Source organism: Macaca thibetana, chromosome 1 (assembly GCF_024542745.1).
Source record: "Macaca thibetana thibetana isolate TM-01 chromosome 1, ASM2454274v1, whole genome shotgun sequence".
Taxonomy (NCBI): Eukaryota; Metazoa; Chordata; class Mammalia; order Primates; family Cercopithecidae; genus Macaca; species Macaca thibetana.
In genome coordinates, this window is record NC_065578.1 from 58,457,645 (window position 1) to 58,484,894 (window position 27,250).

General features: G+C 38.0%; 1 protein-coding gene across 1 annotated transcript in view; it reads right to left on the bottom strand.

Annotated features, from left to right (window-relative positions):
• Nucleotides 1–27,250, bottom strand: part of MYSM1 (Myb like, SWIRM and MPN domains 1) — a 922,196-nt gene that overhangs the window by 590,177 nt on the left and 304,769 nt on the right. The window lies entirely within an intron of this gene.

The window sequence follows — 27,250 nt, forward strand, 5'->3', positions numbered from 1 at the left end:
CAGTTTTAAAACTGGGACAGTCTTTGGCAAACTGAAATGGTTGGTCACTGTCCTTGTTCACCTTGTATTACTAGCACCCAGGCCAGTACACGCTATTCCCACTAGATTTCTCAGTGCCTTGATTTCCTTTTCTGTGGAATGGGAACAAAAGGGAATTGTACTTGTCCTGTCTCATTCACAGGGCTACTATGCTGTATAGTAAAGCTGAGGAAGGATTGATGTTGTTGTTATTTTTAAATGTCTTCTAGTAAAATCAAAGAGAATTTAAATAATCTCCAAAAACTACAGTTCAGAGTGCTCAGTTTTTGGTTACTAGAACCACACTGTATTGTAACGCAGCATACAGCACAATGCCTCGCAGAAAGAAGATGCTCAAAAACACAGATGAATAAAAATACATAAATAAGAATAAAAGAATAAGTAAATGGATGGTTAGGTTAGCAACTATATGAATGAGTATAGAGTGATTAACTAATTCTGTAGAATTATTTTCAGAGCCAGAAGTTTATTTAATTCAACCACTACCTTTTTCAGAGCACACAATCAAACAACAAATTCTTGGTAGGGTCAAAATCAAAATTTGGTCATCTCAATATGTTAAAATATGGAAACATCTCAGCTAATTTTACTCATTTTCCCCATTGAATCTTTTTCCCAACACAAGAAATTTCAAGTCAGCCAGTAGCTTACAGCTGTTCTTCCAACAGAAGCCTGAAGACCTCTCTAACAGTAAAGCCACTTGGTTTGAGTCTCCCTACATGCAAGGCCTGCTTTTACCCAGTTATTGGATCTTGAAGCAGCTTCAAAGAAATAGCTGAGGAATGAGAGGAGGTCATATAGCAGCCTGAGTCATTGACAGACATTACCATCAGCATCAGGAAATTGCAAGTGTGTTTTGCCAGTAGCCTGCAGAAGCTAGATATCTCAAACTGATGTCCTTTCTCCCACCCTGCCTTTCTTAAATTCAATCTCCTTCTATTCCGTATTGAATTATCCTCTTGTCTCCATGATTCTTTGGCTTCTGTCATAGCTGAGATTCCATCGACTACGAATAACTTGCAGACAGGAACCTACCACTCTGTTCATCTCTTTATCCTAGCAACTTAGCAAAGTGCTGGTAGAAAGTGGGAATACAATGAGAGAAAGAAGGAAAGAAGGAAGGAAGGAAGGAAGGAAGGAAGGAAGGAAGGAAGGAAGGAAGGAAGGAAGGAAGAAGAAGAAGAAGGAAAGAGAGAGAGAAAGAAAGAAAGAGAAAGAAAGAAAGAAGAGAAAAAGAAAGAAAAGAGAGAAAAAGAAAAAAGAGAAAGAGAAAGAAAGAAGAAAGAAAGGAGAGAAAAAGAAAGAAAAGAAAAAAAAAGAAAGAAAAAAGAGAAAGAAAGAAAGAGAAAGAAAGAAAGAAGAGAGAAAGAAAAGAGAGAAAAAGAAAAAAGAGAAAGAGAAAGAAAGAAGAAAGAAAGGAGAGAAAAAGAAAGAAAAGAGAGAAAAAGAAAAAAGAGAAAGAGAAAGAAAGAAAGAAAGAAAAGAAAGGAAAGAAAGGAAAGAAAGGAAGAGGAAGGGAAGGAAAGAGGAGGAAGGGGAGGAGAGGGGAGCAGAACTGTATTCTTCAAAGTTCCAAAAGACACAAGAATCACAGCATCTGTGCCTAGCCCAAAGTATAATTTCAACAGATGTTGAATAAATGTGAAATAATGAATGAATGATTGATAAAAATAAGTGTTATTAATTGACTACTGATTATTGCCAGACACCATCTAGGAACATTGTATATATTATCTTATTTAACCACTTCAACAACCTACTCTATCTTTTTCTCCCTAGTGCTTAGCACTATCTAACATACCAATATTTTACTTACCTACTTTATCTACTATTGATTTATCCCTCAAGAATTTAACCTTCATGAGGGCCAAAATCTTTGTTTTGATGCTATCCCTGTCTACAAGAGTACCAGGAACCAAGTAGATATTCAGTAAATTTTTGTGGAATGAATATTATTATACACTCCTTGCAAAGCAACAGCAACAACAACAACGATGACAACAACAACAACAACAACAAACCTGAATTTAGAGTTGCTTAAAAAAAAAATCCCTGCTATTGTGTCAGGCACTCCAGAGACTTCCATACTTTTGCAGAAAACTGGTGACTACATTGCAAGAGAAGTATTATCATTATTCTAGTATGGTGGACACTGAGACACAGGAAGGGGAGGTCACCAGCTTGAAGTCAGACCGCAGCTCATTTGATAAAGACAGAATTACCATTCAAGCCATGGGGAAAGTGGCTAAGAAGCCCTTGCTCTCCCTATGACCTCAATCCACCTTGCAATGAGAAATGCTGAATCAGAATATTCATGTAGAAGGTGTTGTCAGCCACCTGAAAAAAAAAAAACAGGAAGAACCCATCACAAGTCAAGTCAACTCAGAAAGACCTCATTGAGCAAAGGGCATCCCTTTCACATTAACAGTGCAATAAGTGCTGAATGTAGGAGATTAAAACAAAGTTATTAGGAGGAGAAAGACATGCCAATGACTTGAGCACTTAATGAGATGCCCATCATATCTAGGAGTAAGCAGTTTCCCAGAGGATTATTTGATGTGAAAGGAATAGTAAGGAGCTCTTTAGTGGCACACAGACACATCCTCTCACGTACACACCTGCTCAGGGCTCAGCAAAAGACAGTGCGTAAATGTCTGGAATATTACATAAAAGCTGTCTGCCCAACCAGTCAAAGCTATTAAAATCCATCTCGCTGAAACGAACCCTGAGAGTAGGTCAAACAAATCTAATTTTTATTGTTCCTTAAGGACATGGCTGTGTCGGAGACAAAGGAGAGAGGCAGGAGGCCAGTTAGAAAGAAAGAAAAAAAAACCCTAAGAGGCCTTAAAAAATTAAATGTTCAAAAGAGCCGTGGCAGGCAAGATAAATGATATATTACAGTGCTGGTTTAAACCTAATTGATGACTAATGTTGTAATGCATCTGAACCTACACTGATCTATTATCCGTCTGGTCCAGGCTGACGGGACACTGCAAGGAGAAAAATTGCTAACCATTTTAACCTGATGGAACTTTTAAAAAATAACCAGTCTAGTTACTTTAAAAGATAAATGACTGGGTGGTGACCTTTTAATGTATATCAGGGTCTTGCAATGCAAAATCAAATGTTAATTAAATAGAATCCAGTGCCAGAACAATGCAGAAAAAGCGTGTTTTAGAGCTCAAGAGGCCATGGGGAATTGTGTTGTTGGGTTTGAAAATTTTTCAAGGAAACTACCAATAGAGAGGAAATAATGATAGATCACATAGCAATTATTGAAGAAACAAATATACACACAAGCACCATTTGGATAACACCTATGTATAGGTTACATATAATAGCATGTTGGCACAGCTAAATTATAGTCATTGAAAGGGCAGGGCGACCAACAGAGTTGCTTAAATTCACTGGGATGGGTCAGAAAGGCTTTATTTTCCTGATCTGCCACAGCTTCCACGTAATTTTCAGAAGGAAAAACAAGCGAATAATGTAAGAACATTTCAAAAGGATTCAGTGGCCAGCTTGAAAAGATTTTCAATGGCCACATCTAGGGTAATGTTAGCCACAAAATCGTGAATATAAAAATTATAATCAGACACTAAAGTAAGTATCTATGAGTTCATACTGATATAAATGAATAAACATATGAATGAATGAAAAATGAGAAGGAAAATCTCTTTGTTAGAGTAGAATTCTAACTAAGAAGCATTTAGGAAGGAAATGAGGAAAATAGAAATCACCATTTGGCAACCAGAAAGTAATTATTGTTTCAGGCAAGCATCTTCAATAGATACTAAAATTAGTGAACAACAAAAAAAAATGATGAGAAACAGAATCTTCACATAGGTCCACAATATCTCCACTTTGACAGCACCTTGAGGAAGGGATCATAGTTAACATCACCAGTAATGGGACGAATGGACACTATGTGCCTTCTGATACAATGCATTTAGAAGGACACAACATCATTTCATCATATTCTTGCTAAAAATGCAAAACCGGAATTTAATTATGAGGAAACATCAGACTAACTGACGAACAATCTACAAAATGGTCAGTTCTCCTCAAAAGTATTAAGTCATACATTATATATCAAGTCAAATCAGGAAATGTACCAGATTAAAGGTGATCAAGGAGACATCACAATGAAATATATTGTGTGATACTGAATTGGACGCTGAACCAGAAGAAAAGGATATTTGTGGAACAACTGAAGAAATTTGAATTAGGGCCATAGATTAGATACTAATATTGCATCAATGTTCTTTTCCTAAATTTAATTATTATACAATGGGTATGTGAAAAAGAAATTAACATTTGGCGAATTTGGATAAAAAGGTAGACAGGAAAGTCTTCTTTGTAAGTCTGAAATTATTTCCAAATGCAAAGTTAAAATTAATGTGTAGAATGCCATTGTTGTGCTTTCTTGGAGGACTCACATCCAGCTTCATTCTTCCAGGAGCTGCTCTCTACAGAGTTGGGAAGAGGCAGCACCAAAGCCAGAATGCCCTCACTGAATTGGGAAAGAAAGGAACCAGGAGCAGAAGGAGGTAATCACTTTGAATCAAGTCAATCAGAGAAGGTTAAATACCATAAAGAGGCATGAGCAACTGCAGAGCTGCTTTTGCTCACGTGGTATAAGTACAGGGGATGAAAATGGGCCCACTGAGAACAGCTCTTTTCTGACAGTGCCTTTGGAGAAGGAATCATCATTAGGAATCAGAATCATAATTATACCTTTTATTTTGCACTAACTCTGAATTAGTCTTTGTGTTAATGTCCTTCATATATCTTCTCATTTAATTCTTATAAAAGCCTCCGAGGGAAGTGTTATCCACGTTTTAAGAAATGGAGAGGAAACACACTTATTTTCTAAGGTAGACTGGTTTTGCTAAAAGACATGTTTTGCAATTTGGCAATGGGTAGAATTATTGGCTCTAGAGTCTATGTTTATTATTATTATTATTTTAAAGAGACATGTTTTTACTCGGGAGTGCAGTGCCAATAATAGCTCACTGCAGCCTTGAACTCCTGGGCTCAAGCTATCTTCTGGCCTCAGCCTCCTGAGTATCTAGGACTACAGGTGTGCACCACCATGCTCAGCTAATTTTTATTAACTTTTGAAGAGACAGGGTCTCTCTATGTTGCCCAGGCTGGCCTTGTATTCCTGGCCTCAAGTGATCTTCCCACCTCGACCTCCCAAAGTGCTAGGATTACAGGTGTGAGCCACTATGCCCAGGCTCTATGCTTATTACTCTTCACCCTGGTGTACTACACAGCCTCAGCAAGAATGCAGAGCCCAACTCCAAGTGACTTTCAAGAATTCCAATTAGATCCGAGCTAAAGCTTAGGGTAAAAGTTGAAATGTGAAAAAGAATCAAAAGAGGAATTTCTGAGCCAAGCATACAAGTATATAGGCAAGGATATAGCAGGGCCATTTCATCTGCATAGGAGACCAATAATTTTTAGCACTTAGTTAGAACTCCACTTATTTCACACTATTAACGTGCTAATTGCTAACAATTCTCCTCTTGAGTTAACAAAGATTTAGTGAATATATTCTTCTAAAAAAAAAAAAAGCTATGCCTCTGAAGGATAGAAGGATAAAAGTCACCCATTTGGACCAATTGAGGGCAAGCCATGTTAAGATCCACCATAGCAGTATCTCTTTTTCACTTTCTTCTCTTTCCTCTTTCTCCTCATCTTTCCTCCCCTCCCCACCTCCTTTTTCTCTTCATTTTCTTCTTCTTTCTCCCTATCCTCCTTCTCTCCTCTTCGTCCTCCTCTTTTCTCTCCTCCTCCTCCTTTTTTTCCCCAAACTATGGAAACACAAAAAGGGAAGAATTAATTTTAGCTGAAAGATTAGGAAGGCTTATAGGGTGAATGGAGTCTTGAACAAGGAGTGGGAACTTGACATGCAAGGATGAGAGAAAAAGCTTTTCAGGCAAGGAACTCAACTCACTGGAACAAAACTATATAAGTGGAAAAGTTCAAGGAAATAGGAACTAGTGTGCCATGGTCAGGACGTATGTACATGGGATGATGAAGGGAAGGAGTAAGGAACAAGGAGCATGGAGGAGAGATGACAGTGACAAAATTAATAAATCTTTGGTGAGGTAGGCTGGGGTCTATCCTGGAGAGGCCATTAATTTCTTCAGGAGGAATCTGCATTTGACCTTCTGAACCAAAAAGAAGGTCACTTGTGGGAGGGATAAGTGCTGAATAGGCAGATGCCTTATCATCCTTGATGACTTGAATCCCATTCCTGAAGGTCGGGCTCAGGAATCTATGTTTAAACACTTCAGGAGAGTCTTACAAACACTAAAACGACCCCATGAGACCTCCTCTTGGGCACAGGTTAATATTGTTACATGGCTTCTAAAGAACAAATCATATGTGCTGTCCTTTAAAATCCCCTGTAGTCCAAACCCATTCTAACATAAACTGGTTGTCTCTCTGTTTTGTAAGAATCAGTAGGGCTTACTCATAAAGGCTCTTTTCCATGATATATTTTGAAGAAAAGTGGATGATATGAGTGCTCAAAGGTAGCAAAATGAGAACAAACACTCTAGAGAAGAATTATTAGCTTTCCTATTGGTGTGGGAGCTGACAAATGAGCTCCCCTACACAGAGGCACTGGCCACCTTCCAGACTGGCCATGACCACTCCAGCTCCTGGACCACTGGCTGGAAAGGTCAAAGTCATATTTTATGATGCTCAGCTAGTTCAACAAAAACAACTTGTTGAAAAACCTCAAGTACTCTGTAAATAGATTTCTAGGGTTTTCTTGAAAGGTTTATGAGAACACCATGGATTTGTACTGTTACGTGAGTAAAAGGACCAGAATGCACCCTTTGAAGGGATATACATGACTTTTTGTAAATCTATGCTTAGCTACCCAGATAACAGCACAAGCTCTGGGGTCAGGAAGACCTGGATTCAAATCACAGTTCTTCCATTTATTGGCTGTATGCAGAAACAAGTTTCTTAATTCCTCTAAACCTGTTTCCTTGTGGTGATAATGCCTAGTTCTCATGGTTACTTAGAGGACTGTTTTCCCCTGATATTTGTACAGCTCACGCCCACACCTCTCTAGGTATTCATTCAATTGTCCTTCTCAAAGAGGCCTTCCCAGGCTCAGACTGAATACTGCAAACAATCCCCCACTATCCCCTAACACTTCTTATCCTCTCCCCCATGCTTTCCTTTTCTCCTAAGTATCTACCTCTATTTAATACACTATAGATTTTACCATTTTTATATTCTTTGTGTCTATCTCTAACACTAGCATTTTGACAACACAGGGACAGAAATGTTTGCCTGGTCTGTTTACTGCCATGTTCCTTGTGCCTAGGACAGTGCTAACATCATAAGCTGAAGACATTCTTGTTGAATGAATGGATGGATGATTAAACGGCTAATCAATGGGAACATTTCTGGTTTAGAGCTTTTGGTCAAGGTGGCTCAGTGCATTCATGCTTCCATTGCCTTTGAGTGTCAAATATTCAGTACAAAAAAGCAAAAAATTAAAAACCTAACTGTGTTATATAAGATGTTAACATTAGGATAAGTTGTGTGAAACGTATATGGGAACTTTCTATACTATCTCTGAAACTCTTTTGTAAGTCCAACATTATTTTAAAATAAAAAGTTTCTGAAAATCACAGTTAAAAGAAAGAAAGATAAGCATCTCTGTGATCTATAAATAAAAGAAAACACATAGCAGTAATCAGGGAGCCAAAGGTGTGTTCCACAAGGCTCTTCACCTAACTATCCAAGACAGCTGGCAGTTGAATTTCTGGGGCATTGAGAACCAAATGTGGCAGGGAACCAGACTGACTGGCATGCACTAAAACTGAGCATCTAGGGGAGGACTCTCCTATCCACAAAAGGAGGCTTAATGTTACACCACCTGTTGCCCAGGGTTGGAGTTTCTATAAAGCTCCAGCAGGGAGCAGAACAGCTGTGCAACTAGGACTTGAGCCAAGCTAACTATGATTGGCTCACTTCTAGAGAAGGGTGGAAAAGCAGTATTTGAAAAGACAATGAATGAAAATTTTTCAGCATAGAAAATAGACCACTGGACTGAGACTGAAAACACAAGAGGGCCAAAAGATAAATAAAAATAAAACTATACTGACATAAAAGTGCACAACATCATGGATACAAAGAATATCTTCAAACCTACTATAGAAAATGGACAAATTACCTACCACAGAATGACAGTGAATCTGACAGCAAGTAATTCATGAGCAGCAATCTCTGCCAGAAGAAAACAGACATCTTCAAAGTGTTTGAGAGGAAAATGTTTGACTTAGACTTCTACACCCTACATTACTGTCATTCAAGAGTGTATGAGTTTGCTAGGGCTGCTATAACAAAATATCACAGACCAGCTGGCTTAAACAACGGAAATTTATTTTCTTACAGTCTTTCAGGTTAGAAGTCCAGGATCAAGGTGTTGGCAGTTTGGGTTTCTCCCAAGGCCTCTCTTCTTGGCCTGCAAATGGTTGTCTTCTCACTGTGCCCTCATATAGTCTTTTCCCTATGTATGGACATCCCTGGTGTCTCTTTATGTGTCCAATTTCCCTTTTCTTAAAAGGGCACTGGTCATATTGGATTTGGGCCTACACAAACAGCCTCATTTTAACTTAATCACTCCCTTTACAGGCTCTATCTCTAAACAGTCACATTGTAAGGTACTGGGCATTAGAGCTTCAACATATAAATTTGGGGGTCAGGGACAAATACAGTTCAGACCCATAAAAAGCGGTAGGAAAAATAAGACCATATTCATGTTCACAAAATAAGAAGTGTATTTGTTACCTATAAAGACTTGTTTTAAGAACCATCAAATGATATTCATTAGTAAGAAGAAAAAAGAAACACAAAATAAAACGGTAAAAATATACCCAAAAAAGTAGTAATCAAAATAACGGTAAATGAATTAAATTCTTTTATTAAAAGCTAGAGATGATCACATTAGATTTTTAGGTCATTTGGCTATACACTTCATGAAAGGGACATATTCAAAACAAAGTGACCCAAAGATTGAAACTAAATTGTATGAAACAAGATGTAACATATGAATCAAATAAAGCTGGTAACAATATTAGTATTTGACCAAAAACAAATTAAGAAAAGAACATTAGTAGAAATAAAAAATACTAGGTAATAATGAAAAGAACCTCCTCCAGGAAGATATAACAATCATAAACTTATATTTACCTAATATTGACTAAAAATTTAGAGAACAAATACTGACAGATCAGCAAATCTGTAGTCTTAATGGGAAATTTAAAATCATATCTCTCAGAGATGATTTAACAATCTTCCATATGTATACATATGTTCAATCTTGAATATATATAGGTATATATATTCCTATATTCCTATATATAGATATTGGTATCTAACATGCACTTCCCCTAGAAAGCTCTCTATGCCTTTTGAATCTGGTATATTCCTTTCCAACTTCAAGGTTGAATTCTTCTTGGCTCTCTTGGGCAAAATTAATCATTATAACACTGAGGTCCCTTATTATCTTCTATATACCTCACATAGGACTCATGCCCATATTTGTAGAAATGTACCTATTGATCTCCACTAGACTCTGTTATCAGGTACTAGTGTGCTAACCGTCTCTATAAATCCAGTGCCTGGCACATAGGACATGCTTGGTAATTGCTTGTTGAATGAATGAATTCATAGTCTTTGCCCTTAAGCAGCTCACAAGGTAGAATAATAAGCAGCTGACATGCACTGAAAAAATCTAGGTACTGAGAAGTATTTTTTCTTTTCTTTTTCTTTTTTTTTTCACCTAAAGTTTGGGATACATGTGCAGAACATGCAGGTTTGTTACATAGGTAAACATATGCCATGGTGGTTTGCTGCACCTACCAACCCGTCATCTAGGTATTAAGCCCTGCATGTATTAGCTATTTGTCCTGATGCTCTCCCACCTCTTGCCCCCCATGACAGGCCCCGGTGTGTGTTGTTCCCCTCCCTGTGCCCATGTGTTCTCATTGTCCAGCTCCCACTTATGAGTGAGGACATGTGGTGTTTGGTTTTCTGTTCCTGTGATAGTTTGCTAAGGATGATGGCTCCCAGCTTCATCCATGTTCCTGCAAAGAAACATGATCTCATTCATTTTTATGGCTGCATAGTATTTGATGATGTATATGTACCACGTTTTCTTTATCCAGTCTATCATTGATGGGCTTTTGGGTTGGTTCCATGTCTTTGCTATTATAAATAGTGCTGCAATAAACATACGTGTGCATGTGTCTTTATAGTAGAATGATTTATATTCCTTTACATATATACTTAATAATGGGATTGCTGGATCAAATGGTAATTCTGGTTCCAGATCCCTGAGGAATCACTACACTGTCTTCCACAATGGTTGAACTAATTTATATTTCCACCAACAGTGTAAAAGTGTTCCTATATTTACCTAATATTGTGTGTCTCATCTCTGAGAGATATGATTTTAAATTTCCCATTATGACTACAGATTTGCTGATCTGTCAGTATTTGTTCTCTAAATTTTTAGTCAATATTAGGTAAATATAAGGAAAAAACAGAAAAAAAGTGTTTCTTCACAGCCTTGCCAGCATCTGTTATTTCTTAACTTTTTAATAATCAGCATTCTAACTGGCATGAGATGGTATTTCATTGTGGTTTTGATTTGCATTTCTTTAATGATCAGTGATGTTGAGCTTTTCTTCATATGTTTGTTGGCCACATAAATGTCTTCTTTTGAGAAGTATCTCTTCATGTCCTTTGTCCACTTTTTGATTGGGTTGTTTGTTTTTTTTCTTGTAAATTTGTTTAAGTTCCTTGTAAATTCTGGATATTAGACCTTTGTCAGATAGGTAGGTTGCAAAAATTTTCTCCCATTCTGTAGGTTTCCTGTTCACTCTGATGATAGTTTATTTTGCTGTGCAGAAGTTCTTTAGTTTAATTAGAACCCATTTGTCAACTTTAGCTTTTGTTGCTATTGCTTTTGGTGATTTCATCATAAAATCTTTGTCCATGCCTATGTCCTGAATGGTATTGCCTAGATTTTCTTCTAGGGTTTTTACGGTTTTAGGTTTTACATTTAAGTCTTTAATCCATCTTGAGTTAATTTTTATATAAAGTGTAAGGAAGGGGTCCAGTTTCAGTTTTCTGCTTATGGTAGCCAGTTTTCCCAGGTGCTGAGTCCTATTCTCAGTGCCTTATAGGTAATATCTCATTAGTCATCTTAGCATCCTTATGTTAGCCACGTGCGTCAGGAATAAGAACCGCTTCCCCCTCCCTTGTCCAGGTGTGCACTCACCATTGCTCCATCTGTGAAGGTGCACCCTTCTACAGAAGTAAATTGCCTTGCTGAGAAGAACAAAGGAAAATTGAATATTCGAGTGCTATTTCTTTTGTGGCACTGAAAACTTTATTTATAACAATTACAAGGTAGGAGAAAAGATTATCTCCCTTTACAGACATAAAAAACTGAGACCAATAAGCGTTTATAACTTGCCCAAAGTCACGTAGTTGATAAATGGCAGAGCCAGCATTTGGCCCCAAATTCTCTCATCTCAGAGTCTGAGCTCTTCACCATCATACTACACTACTCATATTTTGTATAGAAAAACACAATCACTAACAGAAAGCAGTATTTGCCAAGTACCCATTGAAATGAGTAGACAATAAAGCCAATGCTATTATGCTAAAAAGAGTAGGTGCACAAATTGTTTTTTTTTTTTTTCAAGATGGAGTCTTGCTCTGTCACCTAGGCTGGAGCGCAGTAGTGTGATCTTGGCTCACTGCAACCTCCGCCTCCCAGGTTCAAGCGATTCTCCTTCCTCAGCCTCCTGAGTAGCTGAGATTACAGGCACTCGCCACCACGCCTGGCTAATTTTTTGTATTTTTAGTAGAGATGGGGTTTCACCATGTTGGCCAGGGTAGTCTTGAACTCCTGACCTCAAGTGATCTGCCAGCCTTTGCCTCCCAAAGTCCTGGGATTATAGGCCACCATGCCTGGCCTACGTGCACGAATTCTTATCTTGACAAACTGTGAAATGACTCTCACACCTTTTTCTTTTCCCTGTGCCCTCTCCCACTTCTCTGGAAGAATATGTTGGACAGGAGATGGGGGAGGCAATTGAGTGGCCACTTTCCTCAGAGTCCAGCTTCTCTCTGGGCCTGGGGTTCACTCCAGAACGCTACCAGCTGCCTTACAATTCTATGGTCTCAGCAAGAATTTTAGAGTGATGCCTGAGACTTTCAGACCATGAGCTTGCTGCTTCTCAGTATTTTTAATAGGGACAGGAGGGATGAGTGGTACTAAGGGTACATGTAGACAATTGGGCGGCTGCTTCTCTCATCTGTATTGTCATGTCATCCAGGAAGTTCAGCTGTGGGTCAATAGATGGATTCTAAGAGGGAGCCGAGAACGCCATATACTTCTAAACTCTCATCATAAAAACATTGTGAAATACTTTATATTTTTTGTTGCCTGGATTATATGAGTCATAAGCTAGTATATATAAATACACAGACATAGAGATACACAATTGACATCTGAGGTTATTCTCGATGAGATCAAGAAGAAAACAGTGCTTTATTTGAGCAGATATGTATCAACTTCTCTGAGGCCTGAGAGCCCTCGCACTCCATCCCAGCATCACTGAGAAATTATTATACTGCTTACATTGTCTATTGTGTTGTTTGATGGTACATTTGACCACAGTTTATGAGACAATTCACCACTGAATAATTTTCATCCCAATGTAGAAACTGAAGACGGTCTAATTCATGCCTAACTTCAAAGCTGGAGTGATTGAGGACTGTAACCGTGGAATCAAGCAGTTAGCAGAGTGAACACTGTAAAGACTTTGACTGCAAAATTTAGAGTGTGAATTCCTGGCCAGTAATTGAACATCAATGATCTCTTTTTAAGAAACTCTCAAAAAGTCCCTCTGGTTTTCTAGGTAGATCATTCAAAACTCAAAATTGGTGAGAGTGATAGCAATCAAAATAGCAATTCTCTGTTTTGGGTAGACAGAATTATAGTATGTACTACCAATTTAATCCTGACAAGCCCTTTGCTACAGATTTATTCTTCCCATGTTGCAAATGAGAAAAATAAAGTTCCCAGAAAAGAAATAATTTATCTGAGCAAAATCATATAGTTGTTAGGAAGCAGTAGAGACAAAACTTAAACCTGGATTTTCTAGTCTAATCTAACATCCTTTCCACTATACTAGAGTCTATTTCTGTCTTGTACCCTACTTTGTGGTTATTTCTAACTGCCTTCAGATGTGGATCCCTTAGCCAAAAAAGTAGAATCTCTGCTGTTTCACAAAAGCAGAACAATTAGAAGATACTTGAGTTGACAGGAGTCTTAGAGAACATCTGGTGCTATCCTTTTCCTTTAAGATGAGAAAACCAAGGTCCAGAAAGGATGACTTGTTGAGATGAGAGCCAGCATCAGAATCTAGACCTCATTTTTGGCCTTTCTGCTTCTCTCTGACATTTCATCAGAAATATTTTGCCTCCAAAGTCCTGACATTGTATGTATTTACTCGACCTGCATTTACTCATCACTTGTTATGGGGACATTACTCACTGGGGAAACAAAGATTTATAATACGGGAACTCTGTATTCTCTAGGAAAGATAGATGCATAAATAATTATACTTGCTAAATTGGAGGTTTACAAAGATGAAATGGATTGGCAAAGAAGCCACAATTAATTAGGCCTATGGAACAAGGGAAGACTTACTAAAGAAGAGCTGAGTTTTCAGGGAAGAGAAGTTTGTTAGCCAGATAATGCAGAAGGGGGTGTTACATGAAGAGGGAGTTATTTGTGTAAAGGAATGAGGGCTGTGAGAAAACACTGGAAGAATAATGCAAGTTCTTAGGTATAGCTGATCACGGGACACTCAGAGCAGAGTGGAATGAGAAGAGAGTGGGGTCAGTTGAAGGCCTCATATGTCAGACCAAGGGACATGGGGTCTCTCTGCAAGAAAGTAAGAAACTATTGAAACATAAAAGGCAGAAGATTTAATTCACAGACCAGCTCTGTCAGGTGAATATTATTGCCCCCAACTTTGGAGATGTGGAAACTGAAACTCACAGCATAAATAACATGCTCAGGCCACCCCACATTTTTGGGTGAAAGCCTGGACCAAGACTCAGACACTCTGAATCCAAGTCCCAAGTTTTTCAGAGGTCACCATGCTGTCTCCCAGAGCAACTGCTTTTGAAAGCAAGAAACTCAGTCCTAAGGTCATTCCAAAGATGTGTGACATGGAGGGTACAAAGGCCCAACTGGACTGCATCCCCAAGGACACAATCAGCCTGGACACTGCTTACTTTCCATAGCCTTTTATTCTCTTGGTCTGCAGTTTTTATTTATTCTCCCCTTGGCTTCTGAAAGACAAACAAATAAAAACAGACATACTTTTTCCTCTGCCTCTGATCTTTGTGGGGTTTATGTTGACAGGAATGGTACTAAAATGCAGTGGGAAGAAAGGGTACTCTCTCCAGACCTTAAAATAATAGCTCAATCGATGACAAAAACACCCTGAATTAATTTTTTCTCTCTCTCTCTGATTATTTTCCAGAAAGAACTTTTATGTCTAAATTCCTCCCCAGGAGTCAACATTGCGAGCCTTCCCATTCTACCTGATTCTGGGGCACAAACCAAATGTCGTCTATTCTTTCTGCTAAAAATAAAAAGTATTTATTTTATGCTTCCTTTCCTCTGTGACATAATGTCCAATTTCTGCTTTTTTTTTTTTTTTTTTTTTTTTTTTTTTTTTTTTTTTTGGTCATAGAAATTAGAAACAAAGAATCCAGATCAGAAATTAGTTTTTATAGCAACTCAGTCCAATGTTTTGTATCTACAGCACCTAGCACAATCATATGTGGCCAATTCATTGATAGAGTTGTCTAGCCTAGGGAAGATACTAAATACTTGTTAGTTAAATCTTCCAAATGCTTGATTCCCTCTTCTAGCATGGTAAAAACTGGAAGAAAAATATATACAGAGATTATAATAGTCATCTATATACATATATATGAGAGAGATTATAATAGCTATTCACACATTATTGCACAACTTTTTTAAAATGTAGGAAAATACAATTTATAAAATAGTAATTACTAGGTCAAAGTCCAGTTAAGAAAAATAGAATCACTCCAAATAATTCAACAGAGGAAATATAATTTAAGGAACTAATACCATATGCCTTAGGAGAGCTAAAGGTGCAAACATGAAATACAGAAGCAACCCAGAGATCCACTGTCACCCTTAAGGGTGACAGGATGAAAGAAAGAAGTGGTATGCTCACTAAGAAGCTACCAAAGCCACATAGAGGGAGATGAAACCATTGAGAAGACACAGTCTGGACATGCTGCCTGAGTAAGCAAAGAAAGGTAGAAAAATACTCTGTCTTCTTCCTTCCTCCCATTCCCAATCTCTTTTCTAGTGCCTTCTGTTGGCCAATCTTCATGGATTGACAGAGAGGAAGAATGCATGAGAAAAATAGTTTGCAGGGTTCTGCCCCTTGCAATACAAAGAAGATCACGGCAAGTGGTGAATGGATCCAAGATCAATAAGAAAATGGCAGAAATGGATATTTATAACTTTACTTTGAAAAGAGAGCCACAGTTGACATTCTGGCATATTTAACTTTCATCTTCTTTTTATATATTTTTCATGCACATAATGGAGGTCATACAGGTTTTGCAAGTTGATGTTCTTTTTTCTTCACTCAGTATTATTTCTTGTGTTTTTCTGCATCATTCAAAATTTTATGAATTTGGATGCATACTATTACATTTCTATGGAGGTACTATAATTTATGTAGTCATTTCTTTATTATTGGACATAAAAAATGTGTCCATCAAAGCAATCTTTTTAAAAAAGAACAAAATTGGAATACTTAACAGATTTCAAGACTTATTATAAAGCTACAGTAATTAAGACAGTGCAGTATTGGTATTAAGTTAGAAAAACAGAACAATAAAATAGATTATAGAGTCCAGAAATAGATCCCCACCCATAGGGTCATTTGACTTAAAGCTTTGCAATTCAGTATGAAAAAGACCATCTTTTCAATAAATAATGCAAGTTTTCCTTATTTTCTACATTGACACTCAGTTTACATTTATATTGAATTTATATTGAATATCAGTGTGGAATATAAAGGAAGCTTGATCTCTACTTCAGGCCATGCACAAAGATTAATTTGAAGTAGAACCAAAATGTGATGTCTAAAGCAATCAAGCTTCTAGTTGAAAACAGAGAAGAATATCTTCCTGGCTTTGACATAGGTAAAATGTATTAAATAAGACACAAAAAGAATTTACCCTAAAAGAAAAAAATTATAAAATTGATTTTATTAATGTTGGAAATTTCTGTTTGTCAAAAAGCAAATAGGCAAGGCACAGAGTTAAAGGTGCAAACAGAGGCTAGAGAAGCAACCCAGAGACCCAGATTGGCATTATTTACAATACATATATCCAACAGATCATCATACTCAGAATGTGTAAAGAACTCCTTCCAAAATTAAATAACAAAAACACAACCCAATTTTACAAAGGCAAAATTATCTAACAGATACTGGACAAAAGAGGCTATTCAAATAGTCAAGCAGATGGAAAGGTGTTCAATTTCATGAGAAATTCAAGATAAAACCACAATTAAAGACCATTACAAACCCACCAGAATGGCTAAAATTAATAAGCCTGACAATATCAAGTACTGTCAAAGATGTGGAGTAACTGGAACTCCTCTTATAAATTAGTGATGTCATTGTAAATTGGTTCCAGCACTTTGGAAAACTGTTTTTCAGATACAGCAATTCCAAATCTGGTATTTACTTACGAAAAATAAAATGACATATTCATTAAAGACATGTACAAAAATATTTAGCAACTTTATTCATAATGGCTTCATACTAAAAACAACATGAGTGTCCAGCAGGAGGATGAGTAAGCAAACTATGATAGATTCATATGATGAATGACCAATTGATACAATATAATATAACACAATAATATAAAAGAACAAGCTATTGTTATACACCAAAAATGGATGAGGCTTACAAACATTAAGCTTGATGAAAGAATTAGTCACAAGAGAAGACCTACTATAGGATTTTCTTTATATTAAGTTCTTGAAAAGGCAAAATTAATCTATGTTTATGAAAATTAGATAGTGATTACTTCTAGGTATGGACTATTGACAAGAAGAAGGCATATGGAGTACTGGAAAGGTCCTATAGCTTGATGTGGGTGGTGGTTACATGGGTATATTTATATTTAAAGATGTATTGAGCTAAACACTTTAAATTTATTGAGCTAAACACTTAAGGTTTGTGCACATTGCTGTAAGTAAATTATACTTTTAGAAGTATACAAATATTTCCCAGGATAAAGACTATGGTAATGCCTACCTTTCTGTATAGATCTTAACCCATATATCTGCCTACATACATGGAAAGGCAGTGTAGTATGGTATTAAGTGAGCCAACTCTGAAGTTAGACTGTATGGGCTTAAATTCTAGCACTGCAAAATGCTAGCTGTGCAAGTGTAGGCATGATATGTCAACTCTACTTTCCTTGCTTTTTTCCTCATCAGTAAACTGGGACAATAATAGTACCTACCTCACAGAGTTAATGAAGTTTAACTGTTCTACTACCTGTAAAGCACTTAAAATAATTGCCTGTATTGACTACGCACTGAGTTGTGTTAGCTATTAATCTTATTTTTAGTGCAATTCTGAGATTAAAGAATACTGTTTGAAGTTTCTTGATATGTCACAAAAGTTATTTCCAAATAGTTTATACTTTAATCAGCAACCTATGGAGGCCCTGGCAGATTATTAAATGAAACAAACTGTGTTCAGGTGTTACTGAATGCTAATGGAAAGAACAAATCGTTTTAATTAGGAAATAACCACTCAGACTTGCAGCTTTAAGGCAAGCACAAAACAATGCTGAAGGCGGCTAGATACGGAGATTTAAAACTAACTTGCTCCTGTAAACTTTTTGTTTCACAGATTCCATCTTGAAATTGCTGTCACTGCTTTGGCATGTGCTTTTCATTCTGAGCTCTGTTCCTGTTGATTTTCTTCCCCATTCCCCTCCAACTTCCACTACTGCTTCCTGGCCATCCTCTTATATTGCCCGGCACTCTTCATATGCAGTCTCTACAGCTGCTATCAAGTCTTTTTCTTAAATAAATGGTAAAAGAGGGAATTCTAGGCAGAGGAATTAGCACAAGCAAAGACACAGAGGAGAACTTTTATTAAAGCTTGTATTATAACTAATCTAGAGATGATTTAATGTATATGGAAGGATGTGCATAGGTTACATGCAAATACTACATCATTTTATATCAGGGACTTGAGCATCTGCAGATTTTGGTATCTGAGAGGTCATGGAACCAAACCCCTATGGATAACAAGGGCCAATGATACTTGATGAGTATTTGCCAAATGAATGAGGGGGGTGTGTGTGTGTGCGTGTGTGTGTGTGTGCAAATGTACATGCTTGTGTGTGCATGTGTACTTAGGCCCCTTAAAAAATTATAAATGCCAGATGTGCTGGTTAATCTCCATTTGCCCTCTCTCCCACATCCATTCTTTCTGGGGTTTTTGCCCGGCTCTATGTTTTGGGAGGCTGACCTAGTCAGGTTACATCACATTTGCAATCTGGTTTCCAGTTGAGTTCAGCCAATGGGAAGCACCAATGGAAAATAGGAAAACCAGAGCGGAGAGAGGATGAGATGTTTCTTTGCTGCTCCCTCCTTGCTTTGGTGCCTTTTTTCTGGCAGCAGCTGTGACCCTCTATGTGACCCTCTGCAGCTCTTGCTGAAAAGGTGCCTCTCCATGCTTACTGGCTTATATACACTATTTCTTCCCTGGCCCCTTTGGCTTTAAGGGACACAATGGTTTCTCACCATTAATATTCTCAGGGTACCTCAAAATCCATTGTTTACTTTCTTAACTTTGCCTTTATTAGTCCTTCATTACAGTCTCTCTCTTTAGACCATAGGAATGTATTCTGATTCCTGCAGAGAACCTGACAATGCACTTTAAAAATGAAGATTGTTTGCCTCCCTGCCCCCTAGCTGCCAGCCCTAGTTTAGGGGGCCTCCCTGGTTGCCCAGCACTCACTGCTCTACTTACTGATCTCTCTTCCCCCACTGGACAGTGAGCACCTTGAGGGCAGAGAAAATATCTTCTTTATCTCTGCATCCCCAGGCTTTAAGACAGTGCCTAGTCTACACAAAATAGTTAATGCAATAGTTATTGGTCCCCCATCTCATCTGTAACATGAAAGCACTTAGACTGAACCATCTCTAAAATTATTTTTAAGTCTTCTTAAGCAAATAAGGCAAAGAAAATGTTCTTTTTTCAATCCCCTACCCCCACCCTTCTGGAAGCATTGCCCAAGAAGATGTAAACACATTTGCCTTTTCTGGGATGATGTTGAAGTTGTCTCTCAGGGTAGATGCCTTAGGAAGTCCATATTGAGCAATTTGTGTTGGAGAAAAGATTTACCACAAAATATCACAGTTCAGATCAGATTTAATAGACCCATAAATGGCTGCTTAACAAGGACATTTGGTTACTGTTACATTAAGTTTCCTAAGGGACTTTGTTCTGTTCTACCAAAGCCTGCAAACAGCTATAAAGCACAAGCCATCCAAATTTGATAAAAAGAAAATTTAGTTCTTTTTGGAAATTGTTATTCTTAAGTGACAGTATGAAAACAAGCCTCAAATGTTTTCTTTTCCAGGCACTTCCTTCATGTATGTTGGAGAAAGTTTGGCCTCACTTACAAGGAAACCCCTTAATTGTCCCTTAAAAGTAGAATTGCGTCATTGTGGATAAGACATGGTGTTCAAATAGCTCCCTGGGGGCTGAACTGTTGGAAACTCAGCAGGATTTTAATTGTAAGCAGACAATTTGTTTTGGATTGTATGCAGAGCATGAAAATGTAACTGCTATAGGATCTAACAACATATAAGGGGATTAAAGTCTAGTGTTTCTCCACTGCTTTGCTTCTTGGTTCCAGCCATCTTTGAGTGATGAACTCATCCTCTAAGTTTATTCTGGGTCCTTTTGAAAATCTGAAATATATCACTTATTAGATCCTGAGCACTTTGAAAGCAGTGCCAGTCTTACTCCCTCCTATATGACCAGTGCCTAACATTGTGCCTGGATCATCTGTGCCCAATAAATTTAGTATATTTCAGCAACTCTAAGACACACTTCTTTCTATAGTGTAAAAGCTCTGAAATGGGAATGTCTCATAAAGTTGATTAATCAGCTTCTCCTTTCTCAGTGGTACATAAAATCATGATGCATATTGCAATTGATGATATCTTAGCTTCTGTGAAACGTGGAATGCTGGAAGCCTATGGTGAGCCAGATTCTGTGTCAAGTCCTTTAATGCATTATTCATTACACCATAGGATAATAACTCCCTGTGGTAGGTATTATTATCTCCATTTGAGAGATAAGGCTCAGAATAGTGTAGTCAATAGCCCAACTTCACAATTTCTGCTTGGAAAAATGAACCCAAAGCTTGCTACCAGGCCTATAATATTTCTATTAGATTGTGCTGTCTCCCAGTGGAAACTTAAGATAAATATATTTTAGAATCAAAATGTTAAAATCTAGGATCCTTCATTACAGTTATAATTTCAACTCAAGCAATAAACACCATCCCAACGGGCTCTCAAAAGTGGACAACATATATTAACTAGTTTGTGTTCTTAGTGACAGAGTGACAGAAACCCATCCTAAACCAAATAAAGCAAATGTAGAATGCATTGGAAGTATCCATGGGTATTTCACAGTTCCAAGGCTGGGTGAAGGTTGGATATAGTTGGGGCTCAGGAACAACTGAAACCTGACAGCTGGCAGATTGACCATGTTGACAGGACAACATCTTACTTCTGCTTCTCTCTATGTACAGCTTCATTCTTCTCTTTTGCTGTAGGCTCATGTTTTATACAAAGCAAATCCATGGCTCTTGACAGCTTCAGAGAACTATATCTTAGATCTTCAGCTATAGGAAACAGGTAGATACAACTCTTTCTAACCCAAACCTAAAAACCCCAAGGAACGCACTCATTGGCCCAGGGTCCAAGTGTCTATACCCCTGGACCAAGCAATGAGGTCTCAGCTGTAGTCACACCGCATTAAGGTGGTCAATCTTACAGTAACTATTTGAAGGGAGGAGGGGGAAAGAAGGGCAAGTCTCAGAAAACAACAGTAGTAGGCAGAAGTCCCTGAATCTCTGTTTTTTGAAGCCACTAGGAATGTCTGGAAGCCATGTTTATAGATCAGCAAAGAAAGGAAAAGTATTTCCATCTGTGGAGGCTGGTGAGAAATGGAATTTAAGATGGGCCTTAAGGATGGTTAGAATTTGGCCATGTGGAGATGAGAGGAGGGAACATGAAAATAGCATGACAAATAGTCATGATAACCACACAAGGAAATATGTGCATAATTATAAATGAAAATCAGTGGTAAGGAGGAGATATATATAAGATATGGGCAAGACTTGACTTTGTTTGAGGGATTAGGGACAGCTGTCTTGAATAAGTGACATTCGAGCTGAGACCCAAAGGATGAATAGGCAATTACAAGGTGAAAAACAGGGATGCTGGAAGGAGCAACTCTAGGCAGAAGGAAGACATGTGGCAAAGATCCTGTGGTGGAGGGACCATAGCAAGGCTGTGGCTCTAAAAGGATCAACCTGCCTCTAACCTTTCTAGGTCTCAGTTGAAGACCACAAGAGCCCTTTGTGCTATCCCAATCAGGTAACTTACCTGCTTACAGCTCTTCTCTTACTCCCTACCTACCACCTACTGCAGCACTTCCCAATTGCCCTAGCACACACTGCCATGCCACAAGGGGCTTACAGTCGCTTAAGATACCAATCTTCTCCCTGGGGCCAAGCATCCTTCTCCATGTACTCTGGTGTACCCTACAAAATGAAAAATACAACAATTTTCTATGTGTACCATAGTGGTTTGTTTTATGTGTGAACTTAACTGGGCTAAGGGATGCCCCAAAAGCTGGTAAAACATGATTTCTTGGTGTGTTAGTAAGGTTGTTTTTTTTTTTTTTCGTTGTTTGTTTTAAGACAGTGTTTCACTATTGTTGCCCAGGCTGGAGTGCAATGGTGCTATCTTGGCTCACTGCAACTTCTGCCTCCTGGGTTCAAGCAATTCTCCTGCCTCAGCCTCCCGAATAGCTGGGATTACAGGCATGCGCCACCATGCCTGGCTAATTTTGTATTTTTAGTAGAGACAGGGTTTCTGCATGTTAGTCAGGCTGGTCTCGAACTCCCGACCTCAGGTGATCTGCCTGTCTCGGCCTCCCAAAATGGAGGGTTCTTCCAGAAAAGATTAGCAGTTGAATAGTAGACGGAGTAAAAAAGATGTCCCCTCACCAGTGTGGGTGGCACCATTTAATCCCTTGAGGGTCCAAATAGAACAAAAAGATGGAGGAAGAACAAATTTTCTTTTCCTTCTTGAGCCAGAACATCCATCTTCTCCTACCCATGAACATTGAAGCTCTTGGTTCTCAGGCCTTCAGACTCTGGGACGTAGACCAGTTAGGGCACACTCCCTCCTCCAATTCCATCCCCATTCCCTGGAATGGTTCTCAGGCCTTCAGCTTTGGGCTAGGAGTTATCACATCAGCTCTCCTGGTTCTCAGGCATTCAGACTTGAACTGAAGTACTGAATTATATGACCAGCTTTTCTCAGTCCAGCTTGTAGACAATATATCTTAGTTCTTCTCAGCTTCCATAACTACATGAGCTGATTCCCCTATGAAATCTCCTTATCTATCGATCGATCGATCTATCTATCTATCTATCTATCTATCTATCTATCTATCTATCTATCTATCTATCTACCTACTACTGCTTCTGCTTCTCTGGAGAACCTAAAACATGTACCATGATGTGACAAAAGCTGAGAATCACTGAAGAAAATAAAACTCAAATACCCAGTTTACAACTTAGGTCTCCTCTTTAATTTCACTTCCAGGCATATTCACCACAATCTTTTAGTTCATTTTCCTAATGTAAGAGAAGTATATGAAACTTGATGATGACCTAGTATAATGTACCTTTCACCCACCTTCTGTACTTGCTTTAAGACTGGCATTTCTAGGTGACTCATAAACTAATTCCTGGTGATACAGGCCTTTATCTACACTCTCTTCTTTTTTATGTACAAGAGCCATAACAAATTTCTTTCATATTTTTCTCCCAGAACCCCCACCACAACATCCCCAACAAACAAAATTATCTTACATCTCTGTACCTTTGTACTTCTTCCCCCTTCTTGGAATGCCCTGATCCAAAGCCCTTAGAGCCCTAGCGCTGAGGAATATTAATAAACATCATGAAAAAATTCATTAAATATTATTGTATTTGTGAACAAAGGAGATTAGGCCCTAGGTTGAACAGGGTTAAATGGTGCCTTCACCACAGGATTGCTCAGAGCTATAGACAGGGTATGTTGCAGTGTGAATTTCTAGGAAGGGTATTTGGTATCCTAGGTTTCTCCAAACTACTTAACCACAAAGTCATTGTTGGTAGAACATCTGTGGGAGTAGAAATGCTCCCAAGGTCACATAGATAAGACTATGTGGATATGTGGGATTTGAATTCAGGATGGAAAGAAGTAGAGAAGAAAAAGGAGAAAGAGAAGGAGACAGCAAAGGCAGAGGAGATAAAGGAGGAAGAGAAAGATGAAGATCCCTCTCCAAAATCTTATTTGCCAAGTTGTCCCTATCTACAAGTAATTATTTTCTTCCTTGGCAGAGTCCCCCAGGGTTGGGCTGTGTGTGGAGGATGAAAAATACGCAAACAAAGCCTGTCCTGCTTTCAATCAGAGGCAGGCCTGGTTAGTAACCATCCTAGTGGGTGAGGAGTGAGTCTCTGCTTTCCTGTCAAGTTCCCAGCTGCAGGAAGGATTGCCGGCACTTACAACTCAGCTGTGATGATGCCTTTTGCAGCAACCTTTCCTTCCTCATCTCAAACAATAGCCCTTCTTGCACTGATCAGAGTTCACTTAAAGAATGAGATTTAAAAATCAGGTGACCATTGGCATTATTACTTAATTATTTTAACAGAACTGTGTTTGCCACCAAGTCGAATTAGTGTTTTAACCACTAGAACCAATAATATATTAATTAATGTTATTAGTCATGATTACCAAATATTAAGCATCTTCTATGTATCAGGAACGGTGCAAGGTAATGTGCACAGTAAGTATTCAAACAATGGTATCAAGATTTTTATAAGTATTATTTCTTTATCCTCATAACTGTATGACCTGCTTCACCAATTTGGGGTTCAATTAACATCACATTATTATTATTTAAAATTAAGATGAGCTTAGCTCGGGCTACCCTCTCTCTTTTTGCTTCCTCCTTTTAAATTGCTTTCCTAATCCAAAAGTCCAGTACTATTTTTAACAACCCTGTCATCTGAAGACTGATAAGGTTCATAAATTTTAAAAGGAGAGCTTTATTTTTCATAGTGTTGCAGCCTACAGGGTGGACACTCTGACAGGCTGAGAAGTGTAGCCTCTGGTCAGAATCCAGAAACAGGCACCTTGAGAGAGAGGCAACGGGAACAGGAATTTATGCTGAGCAGGGTGACCAAATATACATATTTAATAAGCTGTTGGAGGAGTCCTTAATACTTATGATAGGAGAAGTGTATGCCTGGAAAGTAAGCTTCATGCTTCTCCAGGGAACCTATGTTAAAAAAGAAATGGTTGTGTTTGCATGATCTGAGTGTGGAGTTTTCAGCCCTCTGTCATTAAAAGGTGAAAAAGAGGATGTGAAAAACCTTACTGCACATTATCCGTGGACTGGCCAGAACCACTCTGTGGTTGGTGATCTCTTATTATGCCAAATATAAGGGGCAGCGTAATGCATTTGGTTATCAGCGGTGGAGTCTTTTAAAAGGGCTAATTTCTGTTTAGCCCTGAGAAAAGAAACCCTAATGGCAGTTAGCAATGGATAGCATATAATGAGGTGTGCCTGACCTCCCATCCCAAGTCATGTCCAAAAACTCAGTTTTCAAGGTTTCTCTGTAAATGTAAATGCTTTACATTTCTAATTTTAGATCATTCATTATGCAATATTATAACTGAAACACCCTTAGCTAGGCATGAAAAAATTAGGACTGCCAACATATATATATATTCTTTAATTATAGAGAAAAATAAAGTGAACACATGCCCAAGATTAATCTAATTAATCAATGAAAAAGACAGCAGATTTGTAAAGATCATCTAAAAAAACATGTGAGACACTGGTGTTTATATGCACTGTAGAAGGAATGCTGGATGTGTCTTTACAATAGAAAAATTTACATTCCTTTAGGTATACACCCAGTAATAGGATTCCTAGGTTGAATGGCATCTATTTTTAGGTCTTTGAGGAGTTGACAACACTGTCTTCCACAATGGTTGAACTAATTTACATGCCCACCAACAGTGTGTTCCTTTTTTCCCACAAATTTGCCAGCATGTTGTTTTTTGACTTTTTAATAATAGCCATTTTATGGGTGTGAGATGGCATCTCATTGTGGTTTGGATTTGTATTTCTCTAATGATTAGTGATGTTGAGCTTTTTTCCATATAATTGTTGGCCACATGTATGTTTTCTTTTGAAAAGTGTCTATTCATGTCATTTGCCCACTTTTTAATAGGGTAGTTTGGGATCTTTTTCTTGTAAATTTGTTTAAGTTTCTCATAGATGCTGGATACTAGACTTTTGTCAGATACATAGTTTGCAAACATTTTCTCCCATTCAGTAGGTTGTCTATTCACTCTGTTGATAGTTTCCTTTGCTGTACAAAAGCCCTTTAGTTTAATTAGATCCTATTTGTCACACATGTATGCATATGTTCACTACAGCACTATTCACAATGGCAAAGACATGGAGCCAACTTAAATGACCATCAAAGGTAGACTGAATAAAGAAAATATGGTATATATATACCATGGAATCCTATGCAGCCATGAAAAAGGAGATAATGTCCTTTGCAGGAACATGGGTGGAGCTGCAGGCTGTTATCCTTAGCAAACTAACACAGGTATGGAAAACCAAATATTGCATGTTCTCACTTATAAGTGGGCTCCAAATGATGAGAACACATGGACACATAGAGGGGAACAACACACACTAGGGCCTACCAGAGGGTAAAGGGTGGGAGGAGGGAGAGGATCAGGAAAAAATAACTAACAGGTACTGGGCTTAATATCTGGGTGATGAAATAATCAGTATAATAAACCCCCATGACTCAAGTTTACACATATAACAAACCTGCCCATGTATCTCTGAACTTAAAATAAAAGTAAAAAAAAATGTTTGAATAAAATTGCTGGGATAAACACAAAACTTGTCAATGTCCTACAGGGAAATAAAACCTTAATCTTTGGGGTTACTTTCTTCCAAATAAAATTATTTGCACATGTGTTGGAAAAAAAATCTATGAGTTATATTTCCTCATGGAGTCTGGACCTTAAACAACAGAAAATACTGAGTCAAACAATGGTGCACTTCCACAGAGAATTAAATAGTCCTTGGGTATGGCTATTAGACAGGGCACTCCAATGTAATATTGAAAGAACACATAGCTAACAATTTGTCTAAGTTTTTTATATTTCTAAGTAGGATCTACATTAGATTTCACCTTTTCATAAAGGTCTTTTAAAGGTTGAAAACAACCCAGGTGCAAGTGGGGAAGTAGTGGAGAGTCAATCTCTGTGACAGACAGTGAGAAAGAGATTTTAAGGGAGGAGTGTATCCTAGAACCTTCAAACGACATCATGCTATATCACCCATCTCCTCCTTGTATTGTGACTGTCATTCAGCAAAATTTGTGGTTTTCAAATATTTTGGGGGTTAGAGAACCAACTGGGTATCTTTCTACTGGAAATAATGGGACTCTTAATAGTGAATAAGACTGTGTTTGGGAAATGCCCTGAGAATTGGATTTTCAGATTCCATCATAGACTGATGTATTTAATCTAAGTAGCAAATATTTGTATAGAAAAGCAGAGCATACACAGGACTAGAAATCCCTTTTCCAAGCTACCACTTAGTAGCTGAATCACTTCATCTCCCTAAAAGCTGGTTTTCTGAGCTGCAAAGTGGGG